Below are 14,625 nucleotides of genomic sequence, written 5' to 3'. Positions count from 1 at the left end.
GTGCAACTGCTTCCCACCAGGAATTTATTAAAAAGAAACTGAAGACCAGTCTACATTTTAACGTGTTGTGAAAATGCCACATTGCCGAAATTTCTATATATAGGTTCCAAACTGCCTCAAATTCTAGAGGCTTCTCTCAGCCTCAGAAGTGCTGGGAATTCAGACATAATTCAGACCAGGCTGTCTTTATTTATTTGTTGTTTTGTTTTAGGAAATTAAGCTCTAGCTCTATATCTCAGGATTGTCTGAAACCTCAATTGCAGCCTGGACTGGCCTTGTAACTGCAGTCCTCAGCCTCAGAAATGTAATGGGGCCTGAGGAATCATGCCTTCTTTATTTTTTATATCTAAATTTTGGGGGTTTTTATTTTTCATTCCTGAAGATTGAAACCAGAGCTTCTTGCTGTAGCAGTAAAATATTTGTCCAGCCAGGAAGAATTTTATATTTAAGATTTGTCTTAGATTTGTTTTGTGATGAAAAAGTTGAGGAGCTTGGTTGTGATAAGAGCAACTATGATTTTATTTGGAGATTGAGATACAGACACATTTACTCTAATTTATCAAAAAACTAGCAGGAATGGGAAAAATTTAGATCATCCTGTGATTAGATGTAAACCCACTTGAAGTCACAGTTAAAGCCATCAGTGTGTGTGTGTGTGTGTGTTTGTGTGTGTGTATTTATTTACATTTCAAATATCAGCCATTTCCTGGTTTAACCCCAGGAAATCCCTATTCCATTTGACACTTGCTTTGTTTCTATGAGCCTGTTCCCTCACCCACATACTCCACCTCCCTACCCTGGCATTTGCCTACACTGGGGCATGGAGCTTTCACAGGACCAAAGACCTCTCCTCCCACTGATGTCTGACAATACCATCCTCTGCTCAATATGCAGCTAGAGTCATGGGTGCCCCTCTTTGTTTGGTGGCTTAGTCCCTGAGTGCTCTGGACTGTCTGCTCGGTTCATATTGTTGTTCTTCCTGTAAGGTTGCAAACCCCTTCAGCTCCTTCAGTTCTTCCTCTAACTGCTCCCCTGGGGACCCCATGATCAGTCTGATTGTTGGCTGTGAGCATCAGCCTCTGTTCTTGCCAAGCCCTGGCAGAGCCTCTCAGGAGACAGTCATATTATGCTCCTATCAGCAAGCACTTGTTGGTATCCACAATAGTGACTGTGCCTGGTTTCTGTATATGGGATGGATCCAAAGGTTGGACAGAATCTGGATGGTCATTCCTTAAGTCTCTGCCCTGATCTCCACATTTCCTACCAGGAATATTATGTTCCACATTCTAAGAAGGACTGAAACACCTACACTTTTGTCTTCCTTCTTCTTGAGCTTCATGTGGTCTGTGAATTACATTTTGGGTATTCTGAGCTTTTAGGATAATATCCACTTATCAGTGAGTGCATACCATGTTTTTTTTTCCTTTGAGATCACACAGGATGATATATTTTAGATCTCTCCATTTAATGAAGGCATTGTCTCTGTACCATTACCATACATTTTTTATCACTATTTCTGCATAATAAAGCTTAAGGTCAGGGATGATTCCCCCTGAAGTTCTTTTATTGTTGAGAATAGTTTTGGGATATTCTGGAGTTTTGATATTCCGAATGGTTTTGCATATTGCTCTTTCTGTCTCTACGAAGAATTGAGTTTCAATTTTGATGGAGAGTGCATGGAATCTGTAGATTGCTTTTGGGAAGACAGCCATTTTTACTAAATTAATCTATGACCATGGGAAACCTTTCCATCTTCTGAGATTTTCAGTTTCTTTCTTCAGAGACTTGAAGTTCTTGTCATAGAAATCTTACACCTGCTTGGTTTGAGTCACACCAAGGAACTGTAATTTGTGACTTTTGAAAGGTGTTGTTTCCATAATTGCCTTTCAGCCTGTTTATCTTTTGAGTAGAAGAAAGGTACTGTTTTGTTTGAGTTAATTGTATATCTATCCACTTTGCTGAAGTTGTTTTTCAGGTTTATGGGTTCTCTGATGGAATTTTTGTGGTCACTTAAGTATACTATTTTATTATCTGCTAATAGTGATATTTTGATTTATTCCTTTCCAATTTTTATTCCTTTGACCAATTTTTGTTTTCTAGTTGCTCTGTCTAGAACTGTAGTACTATAGTGAATTGGTAGGGAAAGAGTAAGAAGCCTTGTCTAGTCCTGTCTTGTCTTATTTTAGTGGGATTGCATCAAGTTTCTCTCCATTTAATTTGATATTGGCTTCTGGTTTGCTTCTATTTTTAGGTATGTGCTTAAAATTCTTAATCTATCCAAGACTATTATCATGAAGGTTTGTTGATTTTTTTTCAAATGATTTCTCTTCATCTAATGAGAACTGTGTGTGAATTTGCTTCAATATATGTGTGTGTGTTTGTATGTGTGTGTCTGTGTGTGTGTGACAGATACATATATATGTATCTGATGAATCCGATTGTTTCATAACTTCTAGTTAGTTTCACAGTGTCTCTTTTTCATTTCTTTTTTCCAGGACCTCTCCGTTGCTCAGAGTGGGGTGTTGAAGTCTCTCACTATTATTATGTGGGGTACAATATGTACTTTGAGTTCTAGTAAAATTTCTTTATGAATTTGGTTGCCCTTGTATTTGGAGCATAGATATTCCGAATTGTGAGTTCATCTTTGATGAATTATCCTTTGATAAGCATGAAGTAACTTTACTTACCTTAAAAAACAAAAAAAAAAGTATTTTGTGAACCTCCTCTTTTCACAGTAGGCCCTCTTGACTACTGAGGCGTTTTTGTAACAGCTTTGAAGGAATTTTAAAAGGAAAAAAAAAGATGTAAACAATTTCACAGTTCCATTTACTCATACCTAAGTGATATGTATACAAAATTCTGTACATGAAACATATTTTCATTGATCCAGTGCTAATTTTATATTAAGTCAGTTTCTTTTCTAGGAGTCTTCTGTGCTTCCTTCTTTATATGGCACAATGCAAAACTGAATTCTTTAATGTAACCCTTATAACTTATTTTTAAATTTTATGTTATGGTTATTGTTTTTTTTTTTCTCCTTTCACGTGTGTATGTGCACAACTAGTGTGTCTTGTACCTTAGGAAGCCAGATGAAAGCATTGAATCCCCTGAAACTGAAGTTATAGGTAGTGAGCCACCTTGTGGGTTTTGGTACTCCAATCTCAGAAATCTGGAAGGGAACCAGTGCTCTTAACTGCTGAATCATCTCTCCAATCCCTTCATTGTTTTGTTTGGTTTTGTTTTGTTTTGTTTTTTTATGAAACGAATTATCTAACTGTAAGTGGAAGACAACTTACTAAACAATGAGAGAATGATACTCAGATTCTAAAGAATCTGTTTTAAATTATATGTAACTGAATGCTAAGTGAGCTTTCTCAGAAGACAGTAACTTGTCTTTGAGATATGGTGTCATTATGTAGTTCAGGCTGGCCTGCATTTTCCTATTTAACCTATGCAGTCTTTACACTGGAAATCTCCTGCTTAAGCTTCTAATATTAGGATCATACACAAAAAAAACATCTTACATGGCTTACTAAACAATGCTCCTAATACCTATTTTTTGGACTTATTTATGTGTATTAGTGTTTTGCTTACAGTTATATATGTGCACCACATGTGTACCTGTTGCTCAGATATCAGTTGATTATTTCAGATACCTGGAACTGGAGTCAGATAGTTGTGAGCCACCATATGAGTGCTAGACACCAAACCTATGTCCTTTGCAAAGAACAGGAAGTACTCTTAACTGCTGAGCCATATCTCTACCCCCATGAAACAATATTATATTTTTAAAAAATAATATTTTGCTTCTTTCAAGTTACCCATTTTACCAGATTTTTTTTTCAACTGAAGGATTTGCTCTATTTGGAGGAGGCAGAATAATCATTTAATAATCTGATTTTATCTAGTACTATATATGGTGAGAATATTAAACATGTACACCATAATATAGCTTCATCCTAGTTACTGAAATCTAACTGTGCATGCTAGAAAGGTACTAAACATTTTCTCAAGCATTACAATTTTCATGAACTGCAGCAGTTACTGATCAAAAGTTCCTACCATAATTTTCTTCAAGTGTTTTTTTAAAGGATATGTTCTGAAGTATAATTAACAATTCACTTTAGAAATAATTTTATTTTGATTAAAAAACTTGGAGATCTTTGTTTTAAACATAGATTTTAACATTTTTATCTATTTTTATTTATATAGGTATTTTGCCTATAAGTATGTCTGTGAGTCATATACATATGTACCTGGTGCATGCAGAATTTAGAACAGGGCTCCAGAACTCCAGTTCCAGTATCACATCCCCTGGAACTGGAGTTGGAGATATTTGTGCACATTATGTAGGTGCTAGGAATCAGACGCAGGTTTGATTCTGACAGGGTCTCATTTGTAGCTCTGACTGTCATGGAACTCAGTATGTTGACCAGGTTAGCCTGGAACACACAAATATCTCTCTGCCTTTTCCTCTAGAATACTAGAATTAACATGGGAACCAATATGCCCGGCTGCCCTCTTATTTTAATTGAATATTTTAAACAATGGGTCTAACAGTTCCACAGTCAAGTTTGTTCTTTCAGTTGCATCATCTTTTTTAGATTTGGAAAAGAATTAGCCTTTATTAAAAGTGTTTCCCTATGAAGAATTAAGCATACTTTTGATCCTTTGTTTTGTGCATTTGTTCGTTTGAAAACTGTTCTTGAAGCTCAAAATTATTTTCCTTACAAAAATTAAAATTCAGATAAGATTAGATATTTCTTATCCAAAATACATTGACTGTTTTTTTTCTATGTTGTGGAACATTTCTGTAGACTTTACAGGTTGAACATCCTTCATCTGAACATACCAAACCCTAAGTATTCTAAAGTATGAAGCATGTTTGTGATATCTATCATTTAATTTTAAGTTTCCATAGCATTATTGAAAGAAATTTATCTATATCTATTTTACTTGTAGACATGGAATCACCTAATTTTTCTTCAAAATGACCCTTTATTTTTAATATAGATGACATTTATAAGACGCTTCACATAAAGAGAAAATGGATGGAAACTTATGTCAAAGAATCTTTCAAAGGCAGGAACCAGAAATTAGAAAGATTTTGCAAAATGAACGAACGAGAGAGGTAGAGTTGTTATATTTGTAGGGTCAAATGTGTATCATTTTAAAAATTATATGTGGCTGAAGTTTAAAAAAAATATATCATGTCTGATTCTTTAGTAAAAATGTGTGACTTTGATTTTGTCTAAACAGTTAACCCTATAACATCATGCCTTCAAGCAAACTAAATGTAATTCTTAGAAATCTATGAAAATTTTATTTTCTCCTTTAAGTCAATGTTAATGAGATTTAAATTTTAATTTACACTCATTGTGGAAATACAGAAGTCTTGCACATAGTCTTAGGAATGTAATTTATGGATTATTATGTTTAACAATATTCAAAAGGAACAACTACAATTACATATGCAGACAATTTGAATATTTTAGGTGACATATGTTTTGCACTGTCTTTACTAAGGCAATGCATGAAAAATAAATTAGAACTTATATTTGGTAGAAAATAATGAAAAAAAAACACATTGAAATATAATTAAATTTTGTACATGTATATATATATGTGTGTGTGTGTGTGTGTGTGTATGTGTGCGTTACTTGTGTGTTGTGTGTGTTTATATTTCTTTAATTTTGAAAAGCTAAAACATAAATGAAAACCTCTCTGATAATATGATAGGGGAAAAATCTATAATGATTTCCCATTAGATATTTTATACTGCTATTTTTCTTTTTATAGTATGAAATGTTCAATTGAATTTGTTTTGGGTGTTCTTTTTCATATTGGTATGAAATGTACCTGCTTTTGTTACTGTGCTTTACAGGAAGAACATCAACAACAAATTTTGTGAGCAGTATATAACTACATTTCAGAAGTCTTATATGGATGTACAGAAATTCAATGAGGAAAAAGAAAAATCAGTGGTTGGTACCATAAAAAAACTTAATATTTAACCTAGTATTACTAAGTAGGAATGGAACAACTAGCCTTGGGTTGAGCATATGAAACTAAATTAAGTTCCACTATCTATCTATCCTTGCTTCTGTTCTAGTCTTACTGAGATATAAACTATTGATTGCATACTATATCAATGTAAACGACTAGGCATTTTATGGTATACAAGATCATAAATTTTCAAGAGGCAGACATTTGCAGAAAGATCAAGAGATGATTACCAGTGACTACAAAAAAAAAAGCACAATATATCAGAGTTGAAAGGAGAAAGCTTATTTATTGGTTTCACCTGGACTGTGTTGTTTATATTAAAAAACCAACTCAATTTGGTAAATCAGTTCTTACAGTCCTAAATTTAGTAAAGATTTAGTAACAACAGAGGATGGAAACAAACAATCTCAACAGCCCTGGAAGAATTTTCCTGTGGAAGAATATCAGCAAACAATTTTAGATCACGTCTCCATTACTCTACCAGTCACTGTAGTCATCACCTGGTTTCCAAGTAAGATCTGAGGCAACGATAATCATATTAACTATTTTTTTTTATTTGACTGTTTAATAGTTTGGAAAGTACTCAATTTGAAAGGAACAGCAAATTCATTCTTGCCTCAGAAGGTATTGAGGAAGCTGCCATTATGAGTCAGTTCCGGAAAGAGATAGGAACTAAAGATAAATAATAAATACTCCAATTGAAGGCAATTTTTAAACATTGGACTCTGGATGACATTTCAAGGGAAAGTGATCATCCCTATAAATAAGGAGTCTAAAGACAGAACAGCAGGGTACTTCAAGATTTGTAATTCTGCATATAGCAGCTGGTGAGAGGGAGCCAGTAAAGGAAGAGAACCACTGGTAGAAAGAAAACTACCATGAGTGAAGGAAAGTTTTAAAGAAGAAAAGATCCCTAAATGTGTCATATGCTGCATGTGGGCCCAATAAGAATGATTTACAGGGCTGGAATATGATTTAGTTGGTAATCTTTCTCCCGTGTAGGCATGGAGACCCCAGCTTATATTCCCTGCATTGGGATGAATGCCCACACCACCACCAACAACAACAAAATAAACAACAACACACTAGCAAAACTAAAAACAAACCACCACCACAACAACAAAAAACAGTTGGTGTAGTGGTGAGCATTTAAAAAAAAAAAAACAATCTCAGATTTAGTTCAGAGATAAGAAGATCTCCAGATCTTTGTAGCCACCAGGTGTAGCATAAATGATGAGCTCTAGGTTTAGTGAGATTCTGTCTCTGAAACAGTACTGTGAAATCAAAGATGACACCCAGTATTAACCCTTTGTCTCCAAATGTATGCAGTTGCACTTTTTTTAAAGATAAGCATTGCAAATTAGAGGTAATTTTACTTAATTATGATGATTTGAGTGCAAATGTGAGGTAAAAAATTGATCAGTGTGAATAAAGGGCAAAACAGGATTGTAGTAGCCCAAGATGAAAATTGTAAAGGGCTTGTCTTAATTTTTTTTAAATGCAAATTATCATGGTTGTGTGCAACCCTAAAGAATACAATGAGAACTTTATGTTACTACTTCTATATGTTGCTTGAGATTGGAATCTAGAGAAAACCAATCTAAGCTTCCAAGACTAGGATTTTACCGAGTTCATGTATACATGGTGCATGCCTATAAACATAAGAACTTGGGAGGCTAAGGCCAGTCTGTGCATTATGAAAAACTCTTTCACATTAAAAAAAATTCCTACCCCACAATTGGTAGCATAATTTTATTTCATGTTATTGTAAAAATATACACATATTTAGTCAAAATAGTTGTTAAAATTTTAAATCAGTTGGAAAACTATTCCTTTTAACTTTCATATAGAATTATTTTTGCTCACATAAATGTTTTAGTATTAGATATACATTTAGTGTTTTATTGTTAGACTACCATGCATGTTGCATGGCAGTATCAACAAAAATAAACAGAATTGTTATACTAATGTTTTCCTTTTACATTTGTAGAATAGTTGTCAAAAAGAACAACAAGCATTGAAACTGTCCAAATGTAGTCAGAACCAGACCCTGGAAGCAGGTAAAGAAATGCATGAGAAGTCCATGGAGGTATGTTGCACATGGTCCATAAAATGACCTTAGGAATCTAAATATGTTTTAATAATCATAAAGTTTAACTACTTATTATTTTGAATTATTTCTGACTGAAGTGACTGCTATTATCCATAAAATCCTAATGGCTTTGTAGGAATTATTAAAGTTATGAAATAATAAAATGGGAATTTGACCTCAGATGTACCTCATACATTAATAACACTATAATTATCCTGCTTTATTAAACATAACCCTAATACTAACCCTAATCCTAATCCTGACCTTAACCCTTACCTTATACATCATCTGCACAGAATCTTTCATATTTGTATCCTTGGGAGTTTATTTAATAAGAGGTACTTTTCTGTTTTAGGTTTTGATGAACTTGGGGACCAAGAACTAAGATATGCTTTTTGGTGTAGATGGTGAACTGAGAAAAAAAAATGTCTATGTTTAAAAGAGCCAACATGGAGAATAATCTGAAGTACTCGTTTACTTTCCCATCTTCAGAAAAATGAAGCATGAAAAATTTTCACTTGCTAGTTATATATATATATATAAAACAAAGAAAAAAATATCTACCTTTTTTTGTCTCCTATGAAACAGAGTTTTAAAGTTTCTTTAATCCTTTTTATTCTGATGATTCTGAGAAGGAAGTTAATCCCAGTGATGTGATTACAAAGTTAACTAGCAGTTATACCTTAAGAGTCAAAAGAGAACTTCTTTATTTTTTTTCCATTTTTTATTAGGTATTTCGCTCATTTACATTTGCAATGCTATACCAAAAGTCCCCCATAGCCACCCACCCCCTCTCCCCTAACCACCCACTCCCCTTTTATGGCCCTGGCGTTCCCCTGTACTGGGGCATATAAAGTTTGCGTGTCCAATGGGCCTCTCTTTCCAGTGATGGCCGACTAGGCCATCTTTTGATACATATGCAGCTAGAGTCAAGAGCTCCGGGGTACTGGTTAGTTCATAATGTTGTTCCACCTATAGGGTTGCAGATCCCTTTAGCTTCTTTGGTACTTTCTCTAGCTCCTTCATTGGGGGCCATGTGATCCATCCAATAGCCGACTGTGAGCATCCACTTCTATGTTTGCTAGGCCCAGGCATACTCTGACAAGAGACAGCTATATCAGGGTCCTTTCAACATTATCTTGCTAGTGTATGCAATGGTGTCAGCATTTGGAAGCTGATTATGGGATGGATCCCCGGATATGGTAGTGTCTACATGGTCCATCCTTTTATCTCAGCTCCAAACTTTGTCTCTGTAACTCCTTCCAAGGGTGTTTTGTTCCCACTTCTAAGGAGGGGCATAGTGTTCACACTTCAGTCTTCATTTTTCTTGAGTTTCATGTGTTTAGGAAATTGTATCTTATATCTTGGGTATCTTAGGTTTTGGGCTAATATCCACTTATCAGTGAGTACATATTGTGTGAGTTCCTTTGTGAATGTGTTACCTCACTCAGGATGATGCCCTCCAGGTCCATCCATTTGGCCAGGAATTTCATAAATTCATTCTTTTTAATAGCTGAGTAGTACTCCATTGTGTAGATGTACCACATTTTCTGTATCCATTCCTCTGTTGAGGGGCATCTGTGTTCCTTCCAGCTTCTGGCTATTATAAATAAGGCTGCTATGAACATAGTGGAGCATGTGTCCTTCTTACCAGTTGGGGCATCTTCTGGATATATGCCCAGGAGAGGTATTGCTGGATCCTCCGGTAGTACTATATCCAGTTTTCTGAGGAACCGCCAGACTGATCTCCAGAGTGGTTGTACAAGCCTGCAATCCCACCAACAATGGAGGAGTGTTCCTCTTTCTCCACATCCACGCCAGCATCTGCTGTCACCTGAATTTTTGATCTTAGCCATTCTGACTGGTGTGAGGTGGAATCTCAGGGTTGTTTTGATTTGCATTTCCCTGATGATTAAGGATGTTGAGCATTTTTTCAGGTGCTTCTCTGCCATTCGGTATTCCTCAGGTGAGAATTCTTTGTTCAGTTCTGAGCCCCATTTTTTAATGGGGTTATTTGATTTTCTGAAGTCCACCTTCTTGAGTTCTTTATATATGTTGGATATTAGTCCCCTATCTGATTTAGGATAGGTAAAGATCCTTTCCCAATCTGTTGGTGGTCTTTTTGTCCTATTGATGGTGTCTTTTGCCTTGCAGAAACTTTGGAGTTTCATTAGGTCCCATTTGTCAATTCTCGATCTTACAGAGCAAGCCATTGCTGTTCTGTTCAGGAATCTTTCCCCTGTACCCATATCTTCAAGGCTTTTCCCCACTTTCTCCTCTATAAATTTCAGTGTCTCTGGTTTTATGTGAAGTTCCTTGATCCACTTAGATTTGACCTTAGTACAAGGAGATAAGTATGGATCGATTCGCATTCTTCTACACGATAACAACCAGTTGTGCCAGCACCAATTGTTGAAAATGCTGTCTTTCTTCCACTGGATGGTTTTAGCTCCCTTGTCGAAGATCAAGTGACCATAGGTGTGTGGGTTCATTTCTGGGTCTTCAATTCTATTCCATTGGTCTACTTGTCTGTCTCTATACCAGTACCATGCAGTTTTTATCACAATTGCCCTGTAGTAAAGCTTTAGGTCAGGCATGGTGATTCCACCAGAGGTTCTTTTATCCTTGAGAAGAGTTTTTGCTATCCTAGGTTTTTTGTTATTCCAGATGAATTTGCAAATTGCTCCTTCTAATTCGTTGAAGAATTGGGTTGGAATTTTGATGGGGATTGCATTGAATCTGTAGATTGCTTTTGGCAAGATAGCCATTTTTACAATGTTGATCCTGCCAATCCATGAGCATGGGAGATCTTTCCATCTTCTGAGATCTTCTTTAATTTCTTTCTTCAGAGACTTGAAGTTTTTATCATACAGATCTTTTACTTCCTTAGTTAGAGTCACGCCGAGATATTTTATATTATTTGTGACTATTGAGAAGGGTTTTGTTTCCCTAATTTCTTTCTCAGCCTGTTTATTCTTTGTGTAGAGAAAGGCCATTGACTTGTTTGAGTTAATTTTATATCCAGCTACTTCACCAAAGCTGTTTATCAGGTTTAGGAGTTCTCTGGTGGAATTTTTAGGGTCACTTATTTATACTATCATATCATCTGCAAAAAGTGATATTTTGACTTCCTCTTTTCCAATTTGTATCCCCTTGATCTCCTTTTGTTGTCGAATTGCTCTGGCTAATACTTCAAGTACTATGTTGAAGAGGTAGGGAGAGAGTGGGCAGCCTTGTCTAGTCCCTGATTTTAGTGGGATTGCTTCCAGCTTCTCTCCATTTACTTTGATGTTGGCTACTGGTTTGCTGTAGATTGCTTTTATTATGTTTAGGTATGGGCCTTGAATTCCTGATCTTTCCAAAACTTTTATCATGAATTGGTGTTGGATCTTGTCAAATGCTTTTTCTGCATCTAACGAGATGATCATGTGGTTTTTGTCTTTGAGTTTGTTTATATAATGGATTACATTGATGGATTTTCGTATATTAAACCATCCCTGCATCCCTGGAATAAAACCTACTTGGTCAGGATGGATGATTTCTTTAATGTGTTCTTGGATTCGGTTAGCGAGAATTTTATTAAGGATTTTTGCATCGATATTCATAAGAGAAATTGGTCTGAAGTTCTCTATCTTTGTTGGATCTTTCTGTGGTTTAGGTATCAGAGTAATAGTGGCTTCATAAAATGAGTTGGGTAGAGTACCTTCTACTTCTATCTTGTGAAATAGTTTGTGCAGAACTGGAATTAGATCTTCTTTGAAGGTCTGATAGAACTCTGCACTAAACCCGTCTGGTCCTGGGCTTTTTTTGGCTGGGAGACTATTAATAACTGCTTCTATTTCTTTAGGGGATATGGGACTGTTTAGAAGGTCAACTTGATCCTGATTCAACTTTGGTACCTGGTATCTGTCCAGAAATTTGTCCATTTCGTCCAGGTTTTCCAGTTTTGTTGAGTATAAGCTTTTGTAGAAGGATCTGATGGTGTTTTGGATTTCTTCAGGATCTGTTGTTATGTCTCCCTTTTCATTTCTGATTTTGTTGATTAGGATTTTGTCCCTTTGCCCTCTGGTGAGTCTAGCTAAGGGTTTATCTATCTTGTTGATTTTCTCAAAGAACCAACTCCTCGTTTGGTTAATTCTTTGAATAGTTCTTCTTGTTTCCACTTGGTTAATTTCACCCCTGAGTTTGATTATTTCCTGCCGTCTACTCCTCTTGGGTGAATTTGCTTCCTTTTTTTCTAGAGCTTTTAGATGTGTTGTCAAGCTGCTAGTATGTGCTCTCTCCCGTTTCTTCTTGGAGATACTCAGAGCTATGAGTTTCCCTCTTAGAAATGCTTTCATTGTGTCCCAAAGGTTTGGGTACGTTGTGGCTTCATTTTCATTAAACTCTAAAAAGTCTTTAATTTCTTTCTTTATTCCTTCCTTGACCAAGGTATCATTGAGAAGAGTGTTGTTCAGTTTCCACGTGAATGTTGGCTTTCCATTATTTATGTTGTTATTGAAGATCAGTCTTAGGCCATGGTGGTCTGATAGGATACATGGGACAATTTCAATATTTTTGTATCTGTTGAGGCTTATTTTGTGACCAATTATATGGTCAATTTTGGAGAAGGTCCCGTGAGGTGCTGAGAAGAAGTTATATCCTTTTGTTTTAGGATAAAATGTTCTGTAGATATCTGTCAGGTCCATTTGTTTCATAACTTCTGTTAGTTTCACTGTGTCCCTGTTTAGTTTCTGTTTCCACGATCTGTCCATTGATGAAAGTGGTGTGTTGAGGTCTCCCACTATTATTGTGTGAGGTGCAATGTGTGCAAAGTGTCTTTAATGAATGTGGCTGCCCTTGCATTTGGAGAGTAGATATTCAGAATTGAGAGTTCCTCTTGGAGGATTTTACCTTTGATGAGTATGAAGTGTCCCTCCTTGTCTTTTTTGATAACTTTGGGTTGGAAGTCGATTTTATCCGATATTAGAATGGCTACTCCAGCCTGTTTCTTCAGACCATTTGCTTGGAAAATTGTTTTCCAGCCTTTCACTCTGAGGTAGTGTCTGTCTTTTTCCCTGAGATGGGTTTCCTGTAAGCAGCAGAATGTTGGGTCCTGTTTGTGTAGCCAGTCTGTTAGTCTATGTCTTTTTATTGGGGAATTGAGTCCATTGATATTAAGAGATATTAAGGAAAGGTAATTGTTGCTTCCTGTTATTTTTGTTGTTAAAGTTGGCATTCTGTTCTTGTGGTTGTCTTCTTTTAGGTTTGTTGAGGGATTATCTTCTTGTTTTTTCTAGGGCGTGGTTCCCGTCCTTGTATTGGTTTTTTTCTGTTATTATCCTTTGAAGGGCTGGATTCGTGGAGAGATAATGGGTGAATTTAGTTTTGTCGTGGAATACTTTGGTTTCTCCATCTATGGTAATTGAGAGTTTGGCTGGGTATAGTAGCCTGGGCTGGCATTTGTGTTCTCTTAGTGTCTGTATAACATCTGTCCAGGCTCTTCTGGCTTTCATAGTCTCTGGTGAAAAATCTGGTGTAGTTCTGATAGGCTTGCCTTTATATGTTACTTGACCTTTTTCCCTTACTGCTTTTAGTATTCTATCTTTATTTAGTGCATTTGGTGTTCTGATTATTATGTGTCGGGAGGAATTTCTTTTCTGGTCCAGTCTATTTGGAGTTCTGTAGGCTTCTTTAATGTTCATGGGCATCTCTTTCTTTAGATTTGGGAAGTTTTCTTCAATAATTTTGTTGAAGATGTTTGCTGGTCCTTTGAGTTGAAAATCTTCATTCTCATCCACTCCTATTATCCGTAGGTTTGGTCTTCTCATTGTGTCCTGGATTTCCTGGATGTTTTGAGTTAGGATCTTTTTGCATTTTCCATTTTCTTTGATTGTTGTGCCGATGTTCTCTATGGAGTCTTCTGCACCTGATATTCTCTCTTCCATCTCTTGTATTCTGTTGCTGATGCTGGCATCTATGGTTCCAGATTTCTTTCCTAGGGTTTCTATCTCCAGCGTCGCCTCACTTTGGGTTTTCTTTATTGTGTCTACTTCCCTTTTTAGGTCTAGTATGGTTTTGTTCATTTCCATCACCTGTTTGGATGTGTTTTCCTGTTTTTCTATAAGGACTTCTACCTGTTTGGTTGTGTTTTCCTGTTTTTCTTTAAGGACTTGTAACTCTTTAGCAGTGTTTTCCTGTTTTTCTTTAAGGACTTGTAACTCTTTAGCAGTGTTCTCCTGTATTTCTTTAAGTGAGTTATTGAATTCCTTCTTTATGTCCTCTACCATCATCATGAGATATGCTTTTAAATCCAGGTCTACCTTTTCAGGTGTGTTAGGGTGTCCTGGATTGGGCGAAGTGGGCGTTCTGGGTTCTGATGATGGTGAGTGGTCCTGGCTTCTGTTAGTAGGATTCTTACGTTTACCTTTCGCCATCTGGCAATCTCTGGAGTTAGTTGTTATAGTTGTCTTTGTTAAGAGATTGTTCCTCTGTTGATTTTGTTACCCTCTATCAGCAGGCGTGGGAGACAAGCTCTCTTCTCTGAG

The 14,625-nt window shown here is 36.1% G+C and overlaps 1 long non-coding RNA gene across 1 annotated transcript in view; it reads left to right on the top strand.

Moving 5' to 3' along the window:
* Gm21679 (predicted gene, 21679) overlaps positions 1 to 14,625 on the top strand; it is a 55,932-nt gene that overhangs the window by 23,162 nt on the left and 18,145 nt on the right. The window contains exons 7-9 of the long non-coding RNA NR_164188.1: positions 5,014 to 5,131; positions 5,885 to 5,984; positions 7,997 to 8,066. This is a non-coding gene — a long non-coding RNA (predicted gene, 21679). The remainder of the gene's footprint in view (positions 1 to 5,013; positions 5,132 to 5,884; positions 5,985 to 7,996; positions 8,067 to 14,625) is intronic.

This window comes from Mus musculus, chromosome Y (assembly GCF_000001635.26).
Source record: "Mus musculus strain C57BL/6J chromosome Y, GRCm38.p6 C57BL/6J".
NCBI lineage: Eukaryota > Metazoa > Chordata > Mammalia > Rodentia > Muridae > Mus > Mus musculus.
The sequence above is the reverse complement of the archived record's forward strand: the minus strand, read 5'-3'. Positions and strand labels throughout refer to the sequence as shown.